Source organism: Gossypium arboreum, chromosome 11 (genome assembly GCF_025698485.1).
Source record: "Gossypium arboreum isolate Shixiya-1 chromosome 11, ASM2569848v2, whole genome shotgun sequence".
NCBI lineage: Eukaryota > Viridiplantae > Streptophyta > Magnoliopsida > Malvales > Malvaceae > Gossypium > Gossypium arboreum.
The window spans coordinates 32,093,084-32,103,828 of record NC_069080.1 but is presented as its reverse complement, the minus strand read 5'-3'; the positions used below and the strand labels follow the sequence as shown (position 1 = coordinate 32,103,828).

Here is a 10,745-nt window from a genome sequence, read left to right as displayed (position 1 = left end):
TGAATGACTAGTTATGAGTATGATATACTGCATACGCATATTATTTATGACACGACATCTGCATGGGGCGGGTTATGATATGGAGGAAGTACTGTACTGGTGACTACGTCACATATGCTATTACTGGTGGCTTGCCACACTTATTCTTGGCGACTCTGTTGCGTTATTGATCTTGGCGACTTTGCTATGATTTTGGTATGCTGGTTGGGTGGGTCGATTGATATCCCCACAGGTGTGCTGGTTGGTACGGGTAGTGTGTTGGATGGTTATGGGATGGGTTGCATCTTGCACTGTACTGTTACTATATGGGGCTTAGGCTCACACTGCTATTGAATAGGGCTGTACCCAGACTGTACTGATACTGAATAGGGCTTGGCCCAGATTGTACTGATACTGTGTTATTCACTGTTTGATTGTTATTGGGATTACACATTGAGTTTTCGTAAACTCACCCCATTTCTAACTATGCAGGTAATTCCTATGCTTTAATGGTTTGGAGCTGCGAGGGACTCGGTGGTGGCCGCACTACTGTTTTGATTTTTTTTAATTGTAATTAGATTTCATTTCGGGTTTTAATTTATGTAATAAGGCCGTTGGTGGGTTTTAAGTTTTAATTTGGACTTTTATTTCTTACACTAAACTGCTAGTTTAGGAAAACACGAGTTTTCAAAACGGCATGATTTTCTAAGGAACACGAGCTTTCAACAACAAAGTCTTTAAAATGCTTTAGTGGTTTTAAATGATGTAATATACCAAAGGCAAACTAACCGGTAAATGTTTTGACGAGAACTTTAGTTAAATAATAATAAAAGGTTTTAGATTCAGTAATGGATTTTTGCCGAAAAGATCAAATTTTGAAAAACCATGTGATGCGACGCACCAGATTCGACCGTAACATCTAGGTCGGGTTTGGGGTGTTACATTTATAATAAGTGAGTTGATATGTGTGAAAGTTTTGTGTGGAAATTTTATCGTTTGTGTGCTTAATTTGATAAAAGGACCTAATCGCGTAAAATGCAAAATTTGCATTCTAATTGTTAAAGTGCCTAATTACTACGTCTCTTTAATTGTGAGGTCCTTATGTGGTTATTTGACCATGGAACGTATTGAATGACATTAATGGACTTAATATAAAGGTTTATTAATGTTTTAATGTAAGGGAAAAATGGTAAACTAATTATTAAATGAATTATAATTAAAATAAAGGCATGAAATTGGTCATTTGGTGTTTTTTCTTGTCGAAATTTATCGAAGAAAAGAAAAGAAAAAGGTTTGCTAGGTTCGGCACTTGATCCCTTGATTAAGGTATGGTTTTGACTCAGTTTTTGATGATTTTTACGTTTTTAAAATCGTTGCTTAGTAATCTATCAAGCCCATGCCCTAATTTTTGAATTGGTTGATGATTTTGAAAGATGTCATTGATGAATTCATGCGTTTTATGATGTTTAATGATAAATTATGAAACCTTAGTGCTTAATATACATGTTCTGTAAAGTGATTTTGAGTAAAAATGCGTATTAGATATTAAATTATGAAAATGAGAAATTGAGGGACTAAAATGTGAAAATGTAAGGGTTAATTTGTAAAATACCCTAAATATGTATTGAATGTGTTGGTGATTAAAAGGGTGTTGGTGATTAAAAGGGTTAATTTTGAATACATATAGATCAAGAAAAGAGGAATTTAGATTTAGATCGAGGAAAATCAAAGATTATCGAGTAAACGATATGAATCGTCAATTCCAAGTATGAGGTAAGTTCGTACATGATAAATGATGTTCTATTTAGGTTTTAATGCTTTGATAATGCATAAATTGTATAGATATTTGATTACAGTTTGAGCATGATGATAATCGACTATGTTTGGCACTAAGTGTGCGGTTCAAAATAGCTTTGGCTACAAATGGCACTAAGTGTGCGAGTTGAAATAGCTTTGACTATATGAGGCACTAAGTGTACGATACCAAGATAGCTTCAGTTTATTGAAGTGTTCGAGATTGATACGGCTATGGGAAATCACTGATGCACGAAGTGTGCAAATTCTTAAAGCATGGAAAGACTTCCGAATGAATTAATGTATTTGAATGAGAGTTAAGGTTGTAATGAATAAATATTGGAAGTTCAGGTATGTTCGGTACCTATGCGGTAGATAATACTATATGAATGAAGCTTGATGAATTCATATGATCATATTAAATAAGATAGAATAGAATTGATGGATGAATTGTGAATTATTAAGTGTTTATTAGATCATGTTTTGTATATTATAAACTGTTGATTATTTATGGTACGAACTTACTAAGCTTTAAAGCTTACTATATGAAATGTTCTTTGTTTTACAGTGTTATAAAGCTAGCTCGGATTTGGGGATCGTCAGCAATATCAATCAGACTATCGGACATCTATTTTGGTACCATTTTGAGAGTTGTATATGTGGTATATGGCATGTATAGGCTAGTGTCATTTTGGTATGTTTTGTGTTGTGGTTAGCCATGAGACTTGGCTTGTAAATATTGGTATGTTTGATAAGTAAGAAATGTGATGTTTATAATATTCATGTGATAGTTTAAATATGGGATGTTGAATTGAAAAGTTTTGTGGTATGAAATAGCTAATAAAATAATGAAATTATACTTTTGAAACTTATGTGAGTTTTAATGATTTTGGTATATTTAGTTTGTGGAATTGAGTAGTGAATTGGATGGTATTTGGATGTTATGCAATATGTATGAAATGGTTGATTTGGTTGCCTATAAATGATGCAAAAATGTTGTCGTTTTGGTGTGATTGATATAGGTGGGAAATGTGGCTTAAACCAAGCCTGATTTCACCCCATACGGTTGAACACACGAGCGTATGTCTCGACCATGTGTCTATTGCGATTTAGTTATTCAAGTCAGTCTTGAGCACGGCCTGGACACACAGGCATGTCTGGTGGCAGTGTGAGGCACACAGCCTTGATACATGGGCGTGTGTGGCCAATTGAAGGGTACACGGGCTAGACATACAGGCGTGTGGTTGGCCGTGTGACCCAAGTCAGTTTCGACCACGGCCAAGACACACAGTCGTGTCTTGTGGCCGTGTCATTAAGTCAGTATGTATGCTCTATTTTACCACGGTTTAGACATATGGGCGTGTCTAAAGTCGTGTGAGGAACATGGCCTGTTCACACAGGCGTGTGACTTGTGAAACTTTGAAAATTTTGTTAAGTTTCTGAGAAAAATTGTATGTGCTCAGTTTAGTCCCGACCCCTTTATAAAGCATGTTTAAGGTCTCTAGACCTATGTAAGGGACTTTGTATTGATGTGTGATGATAATGCTATAGTGATTCAGAAATGAATGCTAGATGTTTAGATTTGTCGGTAATGCCTTTAACTCTAGTTCGACGAAGAATAAGGGTTAGGGGTGTTACAGAACATGATTCACATATACATATCATAACTCATTCTCATAGCAACTCATACTTATATCATATATTCACCAAGGTACATATACATACTTTTCATTCTCAAACATGGTATACAATTCAAACATACCTAAGTCGGATACAAATTCACATAGTCATCTATTTTGTTAGAATGCCCGTTGAACCATTCAGATTCATAAGGGTACGCGGATAACTTAGAAAGCTTGTACAATGCCAATGTCCCAGACGTAGTCTTACATGTAATCAAATATAGATGCCTCTATCCCTGATAGGGCCTTACATGAAATAAATACGATGCCAATGTCCCAGACATGGTCTTAGACGTATATCATAAGTTGATGCCAACGTCCCAGACGTGGTCTTACACAATAACACATATTGAATCCTATGTCATGACATATGTATCCTAACTACTCCTAAGGTTCGTTTGGGGCTTTTTGAATGTCGGAAATTTGTCGATACTTTCTTGAATGTCTCATATTTCTCAACTCATATAATCATTCATCATAGTTCAATAGCATATAATCGATAGTAATTCAATTCAAAACACATTTATTTGTATATCGACTTACCTCGTACGAAAATGAACAGAAACGAGCAACTATTCAACGACTTTCATTTTCTCTTGATCTAATTCTGTTTTCTTTGGTTCTTGATCTAAACACATTCAAATTTAACCCTTTAATTCACCAAATCATTCTATTTAATCCAAAAACACATATTTCGGACATTTTACAAATTAGCCCTCACATTTTTCACATTTTGACACTTTAGTCCTTAATTCACAAAATCACAAAATACACATAATTTCCATATACCCGTGTTAGGCTGAATTATCATAGTATTCATATAAACCTTTATATTTTATTTATTTTACACTTTAGTCCCTCAATTTCCTTTTTACAATTTAGTCCAATTTACTCAAATTCATAAAAAAATTCAAAGACAAAACTTAGTAATCTAACACATATCTTTAATTCACTATCATCGAACTTCATAAAGCTCACATTATCAACAATTGCATAACTCAAAATCATCATCAAAATCAGAAATTGAAACATTGGGTTGATAGTATACAGAGCAACGATCACAAAAACGTAGAAATTATCAAAAACGGATCAAAACACATACCTCAATCAAAGAAATCAATGACCGAACCCTAGCTTGTATTTTTCTTTCTTTTTCTTTGTGTTTTTCGGTTATGGATGAACACAAGTGGCTTAATTTTTCATGTTTTGTTTAATTAATAACCATTAATTCATCATTTACCATTTTACCCTTCATTAATAACATATAAAATTTCATTAACCATAGGCATTTATGTCCATCCATTATTCAAATGGTCTATTCTCAACATAAGAAATTCTCATTTACAAAGACATAACAAATAGAGACACTTAATATATGGAAAGCAACATTTACATTTTACGCGATTAGGTTATTTTATCAATTTAAACACACATACGATTAAATTTTCATACGAAATTTTCACACATACTAATTCACATATTATAAAACACGGAAAATATTATTAAAATATTTTTTGACCCAGATTTGTGGTTCTAAAACCACTATTCTGACTAAGGTCTAAACTGAACTGTTACATGAATGTCCAACCTATAAGCTAAATCTCATTGGGTTGGAATTACTTGAGTGAATTTTTATTATCTTTAATGCTGTGATATGATTTTGAGTAGCTTACTGTTTCATTTGATTTGTGGATATTTTAAATGCATGCATGCAAGCTCTAGACATAGATGATTGTATGATATGTTAGTAGATCTAATTTAATTCTGAAAAGGTTAATTATGTTGGATTGTTATCGGTTGATATAGACAAGTATTCAGAAGAATATTTGCAGCACTCTAGACATAGAAGTTGCGATCAGTACGGGAAAAGGAAGAACAGTCTTGTTATCATTCTTGAGTTTTGTAGACAAGCAAAGAAACTCAGAATGGTAGCTTAAAGTCTACCTTTCGAAAGAAACAAATTGTAGTAGTGAATCCCTGAGCTGTAAAAGATCAAGATTTTTCCATGGCATTATCTTGGTATAAGAATAAAGCCTAAGTAATTCCAACCTTTTTCATTTAATAGTACAAATCCTCTTTATGTATTTTTTGAGAATCGCCACAGCATTTCAATTGCCTTAGCATTTTTTCATTCATAATTGATTTTATTAATCCATTCATTACTTCTCTTTATCAATTTTTCATTTGTTTATTTTGCACAATTTAATTACTAAATTTCATAAGTAATAGCATAACCAATTATTTAAAATCAATTTCGATCCCTGTGGAGACGTTACTTACTCATCACTTTATTACTTGATTCGACGTGTTCACTTGTACATTCATAATATAAATTCATACGTGACAAGTTTGTCACTGTTGCTGGGGATTAACAATATTGGTGAAAAGTTTGGTGTGTTATTACGTCTTTAATTTTGTCAAGTTTAGCTTAATTAGTTGTTTTGATTTCTTTTTCTTTTTTTTTTTAGGATTTTTGTTGGTGCATGATAGAGATATTTATGCAATTGAAAAGTATTATTTTGATCCAGAAATTGAGAGAACCTAGGGAAGAAGGAGAAAAGAATTGTGAGAAATGGAAAGAATTAGAAATGATCAGGTTAGAGAAGAGCCATTACATCATGATGGAAGGGATGCTGACATTCCTCAAATAATAGATGACAGAGAAACTCCCATCAGAGAACATGTAGTGTTAATCTTGGATGATCTGAATCAAGAATAGTCAGTCTGCATATTGAAGCTCAACATTTTGAGTTAAAGCCAATGATATTTCAAATGTTACAAACTGTAGGGCAGTTTAGTGGATTGCCTACTGAGGATCCATAGTTTCATTTAAGACTCTTGTTGGAAGTTTACAATTCATTCAAGCAGTAGGGTGTTCCTGAAGATGCCCTGAGATTGAAGTTATTCCCTTATTCATTGCAGGATTGTGCTAGAGCATGGTTAAATGCATTGCCGTCAGGCACAGTGGCATCTTGGAATGAACTTTGTCAAAGGTTTCTGTTAAGATACAATCCTCCAAACATGAATGTCAAATTGAGGAATGAACATTACGTCCTTTATGAAATCTAAGGATGAAACATTATATGAAACATGGGAGTGATTCAAAGAGTTAATTAGAAAATTCCCAATGCATGGTTTTCAACATTGAAAGCAAATGGAAGTGTTTAACAGTGGATCAAATGTACATACAAGGATGGTGGTTGATGCATGTGCCAATGGGAATTTGCTTGATAAATCATATAATAAGGCATATGAAATTCAAGAGAGGATAGCTAACAATGATTGTCAATATCACACTACAAGAGTAGGGACTGGCAGAAGAGTTGCTGGAGCAATAGAACTTGATGCAATTACTTCCCTAACAGCTCAAGTATCATCTTTAACGAATATGATTAAAATACTAGAAAGACCAATTGCAGTGCAAGAAATAAAAGCAGCTGAGTTAGCATGTGTTTATTGCAGAGAAGGTCATGTTTCTGATTAATGTCCATTGAATCTAGTCTCAATTTATTATATGGGAAACTTTAATTGCAACAACAACCCACATTCCAACACATATAATCTAGGGTGGAAGCAACTACCCATTTCAGTTTGAGTAAGTAAGGGGTGTGAATTTCCAGCAATGCTATTTGAAAAAATGTTGCAAGTAGACCACTTGGATACAATCAACCCATACTGCAGCTAAATGCTCAGCAAAATTTAGCTTCGAGTTCTTCATATATGGAATATCTATTAAAGGAATACATGGCCAATAATGATGCTATCATTAAAAGTTAAGCTGTATCTTTAAGAGCTTTAAAGAATCAAGTGGGACAAATTGCCAAAGCATTAAGCCCAACGTTGCAAGGAGCACTGCCGAGTGATACAAAAAATTCATGATCTCAAAGGAAGGAATAGTGCAAAACCATTGCACTTAGAAGTGGAATGCAGTTACCAGGAGTTGTTAATGACACCATTACTGAAGAAAGTAGTTCAGATTTCACAAATACGAAGAACTCAGAATCAGTAGTGGAGTAGGTTACAAAAGAAAAGAGTAACCAAAAAAATGTTGAAGCAGATTCATCTTGCATTGTCAATAACAATGCCACGGTAAAAAAAAAAACCTCAACAATTTGAAGGAAAGCCACCGCCACATTTTCCTAAGCGTTTCCAAAAATCTAAAAAATATTTTCAATTCAAGAAATTCTTGGATGCCCAGAAGCAATTACATATCAACATACCGTTGGTGGAAGTATTGGAACAAATGCCCAATTTTGTGAAATTCATGAAAAATATCTTATCAAAGAAGAAAGTTTTAGGGGAGTTTGAAACTGTTGCTCTCACTGAAGGGTGCACAGCAATGTTGAGAAACAAATTGCCACCAAAACTGAAGGATCCAGGGATTTTTACTATACCTTGCTCTATTGGGAACCATTATGTAGGAAATGCATTATGCGTCTTAGGTACAAGTATAAATCTAATGCCTATGTCTATTTTCAAGTAGTTGGGAATAGGGAAGGTGGGACCTACAACTATCACATTGAAGTTAGCTGATTATTCATATGCACATCCAAAAGGTAAAATAGACAACGTATTGGTAAGAGTTGAAAATATTTATTTTTCTAGCATATTTTATTATTCTAGAATGTGAAGATGATAAAGAGGTTCCAATTATACTTGGGAGACCTTTTCTAGCAATTGGTAGAACATTAATTAATGTACAAAAGGTGAATTAATTATGAGAGTTAATGATTAAAAGATAACATTTAATGTTTTGACGCTATGAAGTGTGTAGGTATAGATGAAGAATGTCACGCTGTTGAGATTGTTGACACAATAGTTCAGGAAGAATTTGCAGAATTTTATCACAATAATTTTAATGATGATGCAAACTTATTTGAGTTAATTGAAGCAAAAATGACTGAAGAGCTTGGTAAGATAATACAAGCTAAGAAAATTAAGAATGGATCAAGGAGAAGTTTCAAATCATTAAATTTACTGGACCTTTCTTTTAAACCTCCTTAGCCATCCATTAAAGATCCTCCTATGTTGGAATTGAAGCCTTTGCTAGTACATCTGAAGTATGATTACTTGGGAGATAATAGAACATTGCCAGTAGTTATTTCTGTGGCACTGACACTAAATCAAGAGGCTCAATTGTTGAAAGTTTTAAAGAAATCTAAGAAGTCATTAGGGTGGATGATTACGGGTATCAAGGGAATCAATCCAGAAATATGTATGCACAAGATATTACTAAAGGACTGCCATGGAAAATCTATCAAGCAGCAGAGAAGTCTAAATCCCATTATGAAGGAAGTTGTCTAAAAGGAGATTATGAAATGGCTGGATGCTAGAATTATATACGCAATTTCTGATAGTTCTTGGGTGAACCCTATTCAATGTGTACCTAAAAAAGAGGGTGTCACCGTGGTAAGCAATGATAACAGTGAACTCATTCCTACTTATACTGTCACGGGATGGATGATTTGTATTAACTATTGGAAACTCAACAAAGCAAAAAGGAATGACCATTTTTCTTTGCCATTTATCGACCAAATGTTAGATAGATTAGCGAGGAAAACATTCTATTATTTTCTAGATGGTTATTTGGGGTACAACTAGATTGCCATAGCTCCCACTGATCAACAGAAGACCACATTCACATGTCCTTATGGAACTTTTGCATTCTGATGAATGCCATTTGGGTTATGTAATGCCCTTGCAACATTTCAGTGTTGGATGATGGCAATATTTTCGGAGATGGTGGAGGAATTTTTAGAAGTGTTTATGGATGACTTCTTGGTGTTTGGCGATACTTTTGAAGTTTGTTTAAAAAATCTAGAGTTAGTTCTTTGTCAGTGTAAAGAAACCAACCTTGTTCTTAATTGGGAGAAATGTCACTTTGTAACACCCTGAATTTGGGCCTAGAAGTTTTGGGCCTTGAGCATGGGAGCGGTTGAAGGCACTTTTAATATTTTGTTGTGCATGTAAATTTTGTTAATGAAGGCTTATTTTAGTGGTTAAGTGTCTTGAGAAGTGTTGGAGAAGTCTTGGGTTCAAACACGGACTCTAGTAAAAATTTAAGGTAGATCAAACCACAGGTGTAGTAGGTAGGCTTTAAGAATATTGTTGGAGAAATTGTGACACAAAAAGGAGTGTGGTGTAGTGGCAAGGTGGCGCCACTTAGGGACAAGGAAGTGACGCCATAGAGGAAGCAAGGGGTCCAAGGTTCAAGTCTTGGCTCTTGCAATATATTTTGGTTTTTCTTTTCAATAAATCTAGAAGCAAGTAGGTGCGCTTTAAAGTTTAATGTGTTGGATTTATGACACAAATGAGTTGGTGGCCTAGTGGTGATGGCGTGAGTTGGCATATAGGAGGACTTTGGTTAGAATCCTTGGCATGCAAAGGTTGATTATTTTGCTATGTTGGGATGGCAAGAGTTGGTGTTGAATTTAAACTCGATGATGGAGGATCCCACATCGGTAAGCTAACATAGGAGTGGATGCGGTGGCTTTAAATAGAGAGAACTATGAGGAGAGCAAAGGTACCTTTCTTGGTGATCCCTTCGCGTTATGGCGAGCTCGTTTGGGTTGGGCATCGGCTAGAAGTGCTTGGGCGCGGATTAACTCCGATCTCCTATCGGTGTGTATTTATCACTACTCTTGTTGTTGGATTGCTACTTGGTGCGATGGTAGAAAGGGGCATGTGGGCCCAATGGGCCTACTGCCCAATTGGATAAGTTGTTTGATTGTGTAGTAAATATTGGATTAGGCTAGGTGAATCGCATATCTGTGGCTAGGTTTGGGCTAAAAGGGCCACACGGCGTGTGGGCCCATTTGGTGAGAATGGGCTTTAGAGCCATTAGTATTGTTATCCATGTTTAGAATACTTTAGTTTACTAAAATTACCGAAATACCCTTAGTTTGTAAAAATACTGAAATACCCTCGATTTGTAAAATTACTGAAATACCTTCGACTTGTAAAATTACCAAAGTACCCCCGATTTACAGAATTATCGTTTTACCCCCGATTTACATAATTACCGTTTTACCCTCGATTTACAAAATTACTGTTTTACCCTCGATTTACAGAATTACTGTTTTACCCTCGATTTATAAAATTACCGTTTTACCCTCGATTTACAGAATTACTGTTTTACCCTCGATTTATAAAATTACCGTTTTACCCTTGATTTACAGAATTACTGTTTTACCCTCGATTTACAAAATTATCGTTTTACCGTCGATTTATAGAACTACTATTTTCTCTTGATTCTGAATTCTTTGTTTTACCCTCGATTTACAAAATTAC

At 34.7% G+C, this 10,745-nt stretch overlaps 1 non-coding gene across 1 annotated transcript; it reads right to left on the bottom strand.

The window, feature by feature from the left end:
• Positions 1 to 6,485: 6,485 nt before the first annotated feature.
• Positions 6,486 to 6,593, bottom strand: LOC128284504 (small nucleolar RNA R71). The gene has a single exon (XR_008274929.1). It is a non-coding gene; the product is annotated as a small nucleolar RNA R71 (small nucleolar RNA).
• Positions 6,594 to 10,745: the final 4,152 nt, after the last annotated feature.